Genomic DNA, 12,934 nt, shown 5'->3' with positions numbered 1-12,934 from the left:
CAACTTATATTTATATAGCAACAACAGCTTATCTTTATATAATGCCTTTAATGTAATAAAATTTCCCAAGGCACTTCACAGAAGCATTATAAAACAAAATGTAACACCGAGCCACATAAGGAAATATTAGCTCAGATGACCCAAAAACTTGGTCAGAGAGGTAGGTTTTAAGGAGTGTCTGAAAGGAGGAATGTGAGGCAGAAAGATGTAGGGAGGATATTCCAGAACTTAGGGCCTAGGCACCAATAGTGGAGCAATTAAAATTGGGGATGCTCAAGAGGCCAGAGTTAGATGAATGCAGATATCTCAGCAGGCTGTGGAGCTGGAGCAGATAGGGAGGGGCGAGGCCATAGAGGGATTTGAAAACAAGGGTGAGAATGTTAAAATCAACATGACTGGGAACCAATATACGTCGCGAGCACAGGGGTGATGATGAACGGGACTTGTGCGAGTTAAGACACAGGCAACAGAGTTTTGGATGACCTCAAGTTTACGGATGGTAGAATGTGCGAGAACAGCCAGGAGTGCGTTGGAATAGTCAAATCCAGAGGTAACAACGTATGAATGAGGGTTTCAGCAGCAGATGAGCTGAGACAAGGGCAAAATCGGGTGATATTATGGTAGTGGAAATAGGCAGTCTTAGTAACGGTGCAAATATGTGGTTGGAAGCTGATTCCGGGATCAAATGTGGTATCAAGGTTTTGAACAGACTGGTTTAGTCTCAGACTGTTGCCAGGGAGAGGGATGGGAGCCAGTGGCTAAGGAATAGAGTTTAGAATGGGAACCAAAAACACTAGCCAGAATTTTACAGGCCTCCAACAAGCAGGCTGGTGACGGCAGGGGGGACGGAAATTCTGTGGGAGGTGGGGGAGCCATTCCCGACCCCCTCTCACTACTGCTGCAATTTTACACCCAGTGGTTGCGGTGAGAAACGGCCCGCCTGCCCCAGGACTATCAGGGCCCTTAAGTGGCCAATTAACTGTCACTTAAGGTCCTCCTCTGCCGCTGCAGGTATTTTACCCTGGCCAGGCAGATTGCAAAGGCCCCAAGAACGCTGCCAGGTAAACATTGGCGGCCTTCTTGCAGGCTGGTGGGGCCCTCCTGATTGGGCACCCTGTGCCCCATGGAGGGCCGCACCCGAAGCCCCAACCACCCCCACCGCACAACACTCCCCCACCCACCCCCAATCAATACTGCTTGCCTTGCCGGTACCCGGCCGATTGTCTCTGGTGAGGCCCCAAAAACTTACTTTCATTCTGGAGCAGCCCTTCACCTTGCTTACGATGGCCAGGTGCAATCCCAGCAGTGGCTACAGCTACCAGTGGCGCTGCTGGGACTAAGAGCTACCAGCTTGCTGATTGGTTAGCACCTCCATTAGGCGGGAAGTCCTGCCTCAAGGAAGTAGAAGTCCCGCCCAAGGCCAATTAAGGGCCTGGGGTGTGAAAAATCCCAGCCTGACTCCCCAGGCCTGGTGGAAGCAGGCTCGCCCCCAACTTTTCAGCTGGTGGGTGGGGCCTCCCACCCAATGTTAAATTCCAGCCAATGGATTCAGTCTTCCCAATATTTAATTGGAGGAAATTTCTGCTCATCCAGTACTGGATGTCGAATAAGTAATCTGATAATTTAGCAACAATGCAGGAGTTGAGAGAGGTGAAGTAGAGCTGGGTGTCATCAGCTTAAATGTGAAAACTAACACTCTGCTTTCAGATGATGTTGCTGAGGGGCAGCATGTAGATGAGGCATAGTAGGGGGTCAAGGATAGGTCCTTAGGGGACACCAATGTTAATTAAGTGGGAGAGGGAAGAAAAGCCATTGCAAGTGATACTCTGGATATCCTTAGAGAGGTAAGAATGGAACCAGGTGAGAGCAGTCCCACCCAATGGGACGACAGTGGAGAGGTGTTGTAGGAGGATGGTGCGATTAACTGTGCCAAAGGCTTCAGATGGGTTGCAAAGGATGTGGAGAGAAAGTTTACCTTTGTCACAGTCACATAGGATGTCACTTGTGACTTTGATAACAGCCGTTTCAGCACTGTGGCAGGGGTGGAAACCTGATTGGAAGGATTCAAATATGAAGTTCTAGGAAAGAAGGGTACGGATTTGGGAAGTGACAAGACATCAAAGGACTTTGGAGAGGAAAGGGAGGTTGGAGGCGGGGTGGTAGTTAGCAAGGGCGGTGGGGTCAAAGATTGTTTTTTTGAGGAGAGGGGTGATGAGACTGGTTTAACGGAAAAAGGGACAATACCTGAGGAGAGAGAACTGTGAACAATATCAGTTAACATGGGAACCAGGAGGGGAAGTTGTGTGGTCAGCAGTGTAGTGAAAATAGGATCAAGGGAGCATGGACAAGATGAGCTCGGAGAGGTCATGAGGATAGATAGGAAAGAAACTAGAGAAAAATGTGAGTTCAGGGCTAAGGTAGGGGAACTCTTTTGAGCAAGGCGAGCAGGACCCGATAGTGTTTTATATGGTCCAGCCAGATCTGGCGGTGGATGGCTAAACCAGTTGGACTTAAGGGAGCACAGATGAGGGCCGTATCATGGGATTTGCCAGGGTGAGACAGGAGTAATGTTTTTCTTGGTGACTAGGGCATCAAAGGTGGAGGTGAGGGTATGGTTGAGAAAATCAGTAGCTGCAGAAATGTTGTGGCAAACAGAGGGCCAAAGCTAGGCAGCTGGGGTTTTGAAAGTGCAGTTGTAAGTAGATTGGGGAATAGATTTTTTCCAAGGGAAGATATAGAAGGGTTGCAGAGTGGAAGTGAAATGCGCGTTGAGAGTGATACAAGGAAGTGATCAAAGATGGCATAATCTGTGATTGCTACAATGGGACTTGCAAGACCACTTGAGATGGCAAGGTCAAGGGGATGGTCATGAATATGCGTTGGGGAGGTTACATGGAGGGAAAGATTTAGGGAGGATAAGATGGCAGTTAACTCAGAGGTGAGAGAGAGTGTGATGAGTTAAAATCAAGGAGGATGAGAAATTGTTCGGTGCAGAGACTGAGGGAGGAAAGCTCTGAAGATATCTCGGTGAAAACATTTTTATTGTATTTGGGAGGGCAGTAGAGAGCAAAGATGTTAAATGAGAGGTGAGTGGAGTGGAACAAGTGAGATGCTCAAAGGATGAGAAAGTGCCAGAGGGGTAGGGGATCAGGCCAAGGTTTGTTCTGATGATAAGAGCCACACCATCACTGCGACAGTCTTGGCAGGGCAAGTTGTGGAAGACATACTCAGGCAGGGAGGCTTTGTAAGGTGAAAGGTATCACCACCCCTCAACCAGGTTTCTGTTGAGGCCATGATGTCAATGCAATCATGCACAAAACGTTCATGGATGGCAAGGGCCTTGTTCACAAGTGAACAGACATTCTGAAAGAGATCCATTGAGAGGTTGCAAGAGCTGATCTGCTGGCAGAGTCCACAGGGTTAGCAGTGGGAAGAGTGAGTTGGACAGGAAGGAGATTGGCAAGATTAGCCCCAGCAGGTGCACTGGGCAGGACGGTTGACGAGAGAGTGGGATGGGGCAATTGGGGTTGCTGCTCATAATGAGGCAGCGGCAAGTGCCTTGTTGAGCCCTTCAGAGGATGCTAAGAGAGGCACGGAGGAAAGCTGTAGGCTTGTCTAAGAGGTCGTCAATCCTGGGATGGTGGCAAGAGAGCAGGAAATTTGAGAAATACTGAAAGGTTCGAGTAGGGAATTGGGAGGGCAGATTACCTGAGAGTAGAGAAGTGAAAGGAGGCATGATGACAGATGGAGGGGGTCAAGGAAGTGTAAGGAGAAAAGAAGTAAATAAAAAGAGCAAAAGTGGAAATAGAGTGATGGACTCAGATCCGGAGTGGCAGCCAAAATGTGCATGCGAATGGACTCAGAAAGCTGAGGTTACATAGGCCTGGCTACATAAAAATTAGGATACATAAAAACCCGATAGTAAATGGGAAATAGGAAACAGATGGGAGAACGCACTGATGGAGGTAGGAATGGAGATTCAGGAGGTATACAGAGTCAGCTGCAGGATCAGAAAGATGATGGGGAAGTTGGAGGACACCATAAAATCCAGAAGCAGCTGAAGCAAGTCAGTTTCTGGCCAAGAATAGACTGAAATTGAAAAACCAGAAGAATAACCAGTGGCCAGTCACAGGCTCAGCATGAGATCGAGCCCCTTAGGCACAGCAGTGATGAAGGAAGGGCAGTAGACCGATCAAAGTTATTTTAAATATTGCAAAAGAGCAGCAGATCAGAGACAGAAGTTGGGTCTTGCATATAGTCCATGCAGAAGTGTTTTCTTGATGAGCAGAGAAGTCCAGGATTGGAAGCCAAATTTGACAGAAGATCTAGATCTAGATTTTTCCAGATCTTTTCCACAGCTCAGAGACCAAAGAGGAGCAGCAGATTATAGACAGAAGCAGAGTGTTACGGTTTATTCCACTGTAGTCCAGCGGGGAAATGTGGTCTTGATGTCCAGGGAAGTCCAGGTATTTGAAGCCAAGTTTAAGAGAAAATCCATGTTCAGGTCTTTACCAGAGCTCACAAAGTAAGATTGGGGGATGGGGTTTGAATGAACAAACAGAGGCCATTGAAACTAACAGTTAACTTGAAGTTTGGATTGTTAGAATCAGGGGAACTTAAACAGTAGAAGAGAGGATTTATGGGCAGGAAAAGCAATAGATGGCAGGAGGTGGCCAGGGATATATGTGCATAGTGAGGATTTCCCAGGGAGCATCCTGCAGGCAAAATAGAAAGTGATATACTGCCAGCCAGCTGATGCACACTGGGGAATGATCCCTACACCCAAAGACAGATGCCTAAGGGTTGTAAGAAATTGGTATCCCGGCCTCACCAAAGCATTCCGGGCATGCTTCTGGCGCCTGTTGCACCTCCATAGGCTGCATCCTGATGGAAAAACGCATTAAGAAATTGCATAACATCTCCCATCCATGCCCGTGCCTCAGCTCATCTGCTGATGAAATCCTTATCCATGCCTTTGTTACCTTCGGACTTGACTATTCCAATGCTCTCCTGGTTCTCTCCCATCTTCCATCATCCATAAACTTGAACTCATCCAAAACTCTGATGTCCATATACTAACTCGCACCAAAACCCATGCGCCCATCACCCCCATGCTTGCTTATCTACATTGACTCCTGATCTAGCAACACCTCAATTTTAAAATTCTCATCCTTGCTTTCAAATCCCTCCATGGCCTTGCCCCTCTATCTCTGAAATCTCTTTCAGCCCTACCTCTCTCTGTGATCTCTGCACTCCTCCAATTCTGGTCTCTTGACCATCTCCAATTTTAATCGCTTCACTATTGGTGACCACGCCTTCAGCTGCCTTGGCCCCAAGCTCTGGAATTCCTTACCTAAGCCTCTCAACCTCTCTAGCGCTCTCTCCTCCTTTAAGACACTCCGTAAAAGCTACCTCTTTGACCAAGTGTTTGATCATCCATCCAAATATTTCCTTATGAGGCTTGTGTCAAATTTTGTTTGGTAACGCTCCTGTGACATTCCTTGCTATGTTTCAGGTGCTATATAATTGCAGTTGTTGTTGTCTAAGGGTGAACACGACAGTTTATAACTTTTGCACCCTATTCAACCACAAACTGGGCATCCTTTCCATGACAAATGCTGCCTACTGCCACCTCCATAATAGCACCACTCTGCTTCTGTCTCAGCCATACTGTCATGGAAAGACTCATCCATTATTTGTCACCTCCAGACTTGATTATTCCAGTGTTCTCCTGGCTAGCCTCCCATTCTCCATAGTCTGTAAACTTCAGCTCATCCAAAACTCTTGGCCCATATCCCATCCTGCAACAAGTAAGGCTTAGCAGTCATCCATGTGCTTATTGGTTCCAGGTCCCTTCATGCCTCAAATTTAATTCTCATCCTCACATTTAATTCCCTTCATGGCTTTGCTCTCCATATCTTTGCAACCTCCCTGGCCCTACAGCCGCTGCACCCCCATCCCCTCACATACCAAACACTCCACTCCACTGATTCTGGCCTCTTGTGCATTTTCTCCCCACTTTGTTCCACTATTGGCAACCATATCTTTAGCCACCTTTGCCCTCTGCACTCGAAATGCCTCCCTTAACTCCTCCATCTTTTTTGCTTTCCTCTCCTCCTTTAAGTCTTTCCTTAAAGCCCATCCCTTTAGCTAAGTTTTGGTCACTGCTTCAAAAATATCTCTGTCTTTGGCTCAGCACTATTTTTCTTTATTCTGGCCCAGGTATATTTTGCCCTTGCTAAAGATAAGTTATATAAGTGGAAGTTGTTGTTCAGTCAGCTAATAGGGTGTCTACAATATTGGCCTGGTGTGGCTGGTGCTCTAATTTCTCATTCTATATAGAAATGCCTGGTGGTACATTTGAAATCTGGAACTCGTGTGGTGAATCACAAGCACAAACTGACGTGCTCGGTGGCTGAAAGTTTACTTTACAAATTAATATTCTTGTCAAGATCACTGGCAACAAACAAAGATTTCCTTGTCTTATTGCCAGTTCTTATATTTTACTTCCAAACATGTGTTGGTTGACACAATGGTTACTGCAGCTTTAAAGAAGCATCATTGCCTCAATGGGAACTTTTTAGTTTCTAGGTTATGTTTCTGCAACAACTAATTCCAAAAATATCACAATGAAATACATGAGTGTTGTAGCGGACTTTGTAACTGCTAGCCCATAAAACAATTCAAATTATTTTTGAAGGTTCCTAAGGTCATGTTTGAAGCCAACATTATCCGGTTTTAAGGTTTTGGACACTTACTGTGTCAAAAAGGAGCATTGTGTGAAATTATGCAGTTTAAGTGGATTTCTAAGCATATTTTCTGTTGTGACTTGATTGCAATTATGTGTTTTGGATTTGAGCCATTCCTTATTGTTTGTTGTTTTCTTTATTAAAGGTGCTTGATCATTTGTATTTGCATTTAGCTATGGCCCCATCTGAGATTGTATTCCTCTCTTATAAGGTACAACTTGTTTTGAAACCACTTTTGAGGGATGGTTTTGGCCTCCAGGGCAAAAAAATGAGTTTTGAGGATGTTTTTAACAGGAAAGAAACAATTAGTCGGAGGGAGGGTTTAATGGAAAGAATTCCAAAATGGAGGGAGGAAAGAGTGCACAGCAGGCCAAAGGATGCAGAACAGGAAGGAAGACTATAGGAGGTTGCAGATTGCAAGGCCATGGAGAGATTTGAAGACGAGGACAAAGATTTTAAATTGAATGTGGTGAGTGACAGGAGGTCAGTGTAAATGGGTGAGAATCGGAGTGATGGACAAGCAGGGCTGCATGTGGGATAGCTGCATTTTTGACAAAGTTGGAGTTTATGAGCATAGTGGAAGTAAGGCCAGTAGGTGCTAAAGTGTGCTTAAGGGTTTCTGCGGCAGAGTGGCTGTGGCAAAGAGCAGAAGTGGGAAATGTGGAAAAGAAAGAAAGCAAGACTTGCATTTACATAGTATCCTTCACAACCTCAGGACATCCCAAAGCACTTTACACCAATTAACTACTTCTGAAGTGTAGTCACTGTTGTAATGTAGGAACCGCAGCAGCTGATATGCACACAGCAAGGACCCACAGGCAGCAATGCATTCATAACCAGATAATCTGTTTTAGTAATATTGGTTAAGGGATAAATGTTGGCCAGGGCAGAAGGAAAACTACTCTTCTCTTTTGCAAATAGTACATAGGATCTTTTATGTCCACCTGAGGGGGAAGACAGGGCCTTGCTTGAACACATCAGTCAAAGAATGGTACCTCCAACAGGGCAGCACTGGATTATGCACGCGAGTATCTGGTATGGAGATCAAAATAAGCAGTATTGGTGATGGAGAGGATGCGGAGTTTGAAGAATAGTTCGGAATCAAACCATATGTCCTGTGTTGTTCAGTCTAAGCAAAAGGCCAGGGAAAGGGATGAAATCAGTCAAGGGAACAGTTTGTGGCAGGTGCTGAGGGCAATAGTTTTGGGTTTTCCTGATGTGCATCTGCGAGAAGCTCTAAGTAATCTAAGACTTGATGGCAATTACATGAAATTGTGCAAATTTAACACTTATCGGAATGAGTCAAGTGAAGTTTCAGTTCAAAGAATTAGAATTTACACATTGTTTATTAAATATACCTTTTCTTCTTGTCAAAGTCACTCCGTGTGCTACATGACAATGTTAAAATATAGGCTACCACTGTTAGAAGAGTAAATTGTTACTGTAAAATCTACAGAAATGTCTATATTTCTTATCAGAGAATCCAGGATCTTTAAATGTTTCACAAGTGTAATCTGGAACACAATATTATACCACCCAGCTACAAAAAGGCACCAAGAAAATCAGATGTTCTAACTGAGCTACAATAAAGCTGCTGCCTCCTCCTCCAAAGCTGCTGTAGAAAATAGTAAGTCATTTCCATTATTATAATGAAGTCTAATAATCTATTATATAATCATAAATACATAAATTGTAAAATCAAGTATTAATGCAGATGACAAACGACGATAGCCTTGCAAATCTTCAGCTACTGATATCCTGAATCCTCTCTCATTTGCTGTCTTCTGAGTGAATAATTCAAGTACTTCTGAAATAACATCACTTAGACCAACTAGAGCTCCCTGCAGAGTTTGAAGCCTAACAATGTAAGCAGTTTCTTCTGTCTTCACAAATGAGTTTACAATATTCCCCATTGAGCCGATGCAGGAGACTAGCACAGTTTCAGAGGATGATGCATATATAGTGGTTATGCTGCTAATCAGGACTGAGAAAAGCACATTGCCTCTGCATTGATCCACTGCAGAGCCTTCTCGTGGCTTGGCAAAGTGCACATGGAACACCAGGAAACATGTCACACTAATTGTCTAGGCAGTGACCACACATGGAGTATATTGGTGCTGCAAAAGAAGTGCAGCTTGTGCATGCCACTGTGCAATGGGGGAACATCATACGCGCATTGTCATTTTTAAATTATTCATTCATGGGATGTGGGCGTCAGTGGCTATGCCAGCATTTATTTCCCATCCCTAATTGCCCTTGAGAAGGTGGTGGTGAGCTGCCTTCTTGAACTGCTGCAGTTCATGTGAGGTAGGTACACCCACAGTGCTGTTAGGAAGTGAGTTCCAGGATTTTGACCCAGCGACAGTGAAGGAACGGCGATATAGTTCCGATATAAGTCAGGATGGTGTGTGACTTGGAGGGGAACTTGCAGGTGGTGATGTTCCCATGCATCTGCTGCTCTTGTCCTTCGAGGTGGTAGAGGTCACGGGTTTGAAAGGTGCTGTCGACGGAGCCTTGGTGCGTTGCTGCAGTGCATCTTGTAGATGGTACACACTGCTGCCACTGTGCGTCGGTGGTGGAGAGAGTGAATATTTGTGGATGGTGTGCCAATCAAGTGGGCTGCTTTGTTCTGACTGGTGTCGAGCTTCTTGAGTGTTGTTGGAGCTGCACCCATCCAGGCAAGTGGAGAATATTCCATCACACTCCTGATTTGTGCCTTGTAGATGGTGGACAGGCTTTGGGGAATCAGGAGGCGAGTTACTCGCCACAGGATTCCTAGCCTCTGACCTGCTCTTGTAGCCACGGTATTTATATGGCTACTCCAGTTCAGTTTCTGGTCAATGGTAACCCCTAGGATGTTGATAGTGGGGGATTCAGCGATGGTAATGCCATTGAATGTCAAGGGGAGATGGTTAGATTCTCTCTTGTTGGAGATGGTCATTGCCTGGCACTTGTGTGGCGCAAATGTTACTTGCCACTTATCAGCCCAAGCCTGGATATTGTCCAGGTCTTGCTGCATTTCTACTCGGACTGCTTCAGTATTTGAAGAGTTGCGAATGGTGCGGAACATTGTGCAATCATCAGCGAACATCCCCACTTCTGACCTTATGATTGAAGGTCATTGATGAAGCAGCTGAAGATGGTTGGGCCTGGCACTGTTGTTCAGCAGGGAGAGACAAAGCGCAGAAGAGCAATAGTTATAGGGGACTCTATAGTCAGGGGCACAGATAGGCGCTTCTGTGGACGTGAAAGAGACTCCAGGATGATATGTTGCGTCCCTGGTGCCAGGGTCAAGGATGTCTCTGAACGGACAGGGGGAATTCTGAAGGGGGAGGGTGAACAGCCAGAGGTTGTGGTACACATCGGTACCAATGACATAGGCAGGAAGAGTGACGAGGTCCTGCAGGGGGAGTTCAGGGAGTTAGGTAGAAAGTTAAAAGACAGGACCTCTAGGATTGTAATCTCAGGATTACTCCCTGTGCCACATGCCAGTGAGGCTAGAAATAGGAAGATAGTGCAGCTAAACACGTGGCTGAACAGCTGCTGTAGAAGGGAGGGTTTCAGATATCTGGACCATTGGGATCTCTTCAGGGACAGATGGGACCTGTACAAGAAAGACGGGTTGCATCTAAACTGGAGGGGCACAAATATCCTGGCTGCGAGGTTTGCTAGCGTCACTCGGGAGGGTTTAAACTAGTGTGGCGGGGGGTGGGAACCAGAGCAGTAGGACAGCAAATGAAATAAATGAGGGGTAACTAGTAAATAAGGCCAGTAAGATTAAGAGGAAGAGCAGGCAGGGAGATGTTGCAGAGCACAGCGGGACTGGTGGTCTGAAGTACATTTGTTTCAATGCGAGAAGTATAACAGGTAAGGCAGATGAACTTATTCACCGAGGAGGGGGACATGACGGATGTTGAGGTTAGGGACAGATGTTTGATTACTCTAGGTCAAGTCGGCATAAGGAGGGAGGAAGTGTTGGGTATTCTAAAAGGCATTAAGGTGGACAAGTCCCCAGGTCCGGATAGGATCTATCCCAGGTTACTGAGGGAAGCGAGAGAGGAAATAGCTGGGGCCTTAACAGATATCTTTGCAGCATCCTTAAACACAGGTGAGGTCCCGGAGGACTGGAGAATTGCTAATATTGTCCCCTTGTTTAAGAAGGGTAGCAGGGATAATCCAGGTAATTATAGACCGGTGAGCCTGACGTCAGTGGTAGGGAAGCTGCTGGAGAAGATACTGAGGGATAGGATCTATTCCCATTTGGAAGAAAATGGGCTTATCAGCAATAGGCAACATGGTTTTGTGCAGGGAAGGTCATGTCTTACCAACTTAATAGAATTCTTTGAGGAAGTGACAAAGTTGATTGATGAGGGAAGGGCTGTAGATGTCATATACATGGACTTCAGTAAGGCGTTTGATAAGGTTCCCCATGGTAGGCTGATGGAGAAAGTGAAGTCGCATGGGGTCCAGGGTGTACTAGCTAGATGGATAAAGAACTGGCTGGGCAACAGGAGACAGAGAGTAGCAGTGGAAGGGAGTTTCTCAAAATGGAGACGTGTGACCAGTGGTGTTCCACAGGGATCCGTGCTGGGACCACTGTTGTTTGTGATATACATAAATGATTTGGAGGAAAGTATAGGTGGTCTGATTAGTAAGTTTGCAGATGACACTAAGATTGGTGGAGTAGCAGATAGTGAAGGGGACTGTCAGAGAATACAGCAGAATATAAATAGATTGGAGAGTTGGGCAGAGAAATGGCAGATGGAGTTCAATCAGGGTAAATGCGAGGTGATGCATTTTGGAAGATCCAATTCAAGAGTGAACTATACAGTAAATGGAAAAGTCCTGGGGAAAATTGATGTACAGAGAGATTTGGGTGTTCAGGTCCATTGTTCCCTGAAGGTGGCAACGCAGGTAAATAGAGTGGTCAAGAAGGCATACGGCATGCTTTCCTTCATCGGACGGGGTATTGAGTACAAGAGTTGGCAGGTCATGTTACAGTTGTATAGGACTTTGGTTCGGCCACATTTGGAATACTGTGTGCAGTTCTGGTCGCCACATTACCAAAAGGATGTGGATGCTTTGGAGAGGGTGCAGAGGAGGTTCACCAGGATGTTGCCTGGTATGGAGGGCGCTCGCTATGAAGAGAGGTTGAGTAGATTAGGATTATTTTCATTAGAAAGGCGGAGGTTGAGGGGGGACCTGATTGAGGTGTACAAAATCATGAGAGGTATAGACAGGGTGGGTAGCAAGAAGCTTTTTCCCAGAGTGGGGGATTCAAATACTAGGGGTCACGAGTTCAAAGTGAGAGGAGAAAAGTTTAGGGGGGATATGCGTGGAAAGTTCTTTACGCAGAGGGTGGTGGGTGCCTGGAACGCGTTGCCAGTGGAGGTGGTAGATGCGAACACGATAGTGTCTTTTAAGATGTATCTAGACAGATACATGAATGGGCAGGAAGCAGAGAGATACAGACCCTTAGAAAATAGGCGACATGTTTAGGTAGAGGATCTGGATCAGCGCAGGCTTGGAGGGCCGAAGGGCCTGTTCCTGTGCTGTAATTTTCTTTGTTCTTTGTTCTTTTAGAGCTTGGATTAGTACTTGGAACTATGATGTTGTTGCTATTACAGAGACTTGGTTGAGGGAAGGACAGGATTGGCAGCTATATGTTCCAGGCTTTAGAAGCTTCAGGCGGGATAGAGGGGGATGTAAAAGGGGTGGGGGAGTTGCACTACTGGTTAAGGAGAATATCACAGCTGCACTGCAGGAGGACAACTCAGAGGGGTCATGCAGCGAGGCAATATGGGTGGAACTCAGGAATAGGAAGGGTGCAGTCACGATGTTGGAGGTTTACTACAGGCCTCCCAACAGCCAGCGGGAGGTAGAGGAGCAAATATGTAGACAGATTTTGGAAAGATGTAAAGGAACAGGGTTGTGGTGGTGGGTGATTTTAACTTCCCCTATATTGACTGGGACTCACTTAGTGCTAGGGGCTTCGATGGGGCAGAATTTGTAAGGAGCATCCAGGAGGGCTTCTGGCAACAATGCGTAGATAGTCCAACTAGGGATGGGGCCGTACTGGACCTGGTATTGGGGAATGAGCTCGGCCAAGTGGTCGAAGTTTCAGTAGGGGAGCATTTCGGGAACAGTGACCATAATTCCATAAGTTTTAAGGTACTTGTGGATAA

The 12,934-nt window shown here is 46.0% G+C and overlaps 1 protein-coding gene across 1 annotated transcript in view; it reads left to right on the top strand.

The window, feature by feature from the left end:
- Nucleotides 1–12,934, top strand: part of rab9a (RAB9A, member RAS oncogene family) — a 78,476-nt gene that overhangs the window by 13,103 nt on the left and 52,439 nt on the right. The window contains exon 2 of the mRNA XM_068040463.1: nt 8,228–8,376. The gene's annotated coding sequence lies outside the window, so the exon portion shown is untranslated. The remainder of the gene's footprint in view (nt 1–8,227; nt 8,377–12,934) is intronic.

This window comes from Heterodontus francisci, chromosome 10 (assembly GCF_036365525.1).
Source record: "Heterodontus francisci isolate sHetFra1 chromosome 10, sHetFra1.hap1, whole genome shotgun sequence".
Taxonomy (NCBI): Eukaryota; Metazoa; Chordata; class Chondrichthyes; order Heterodontiformes; family Heterodontidae; genus Heterodontus; species Heterodontus francisci.
The sequence above is the reverse complement of the archived record's forward strand: the minus strand, read 5'-3'. Positions and strand labels throughout refer to the sequence as shown.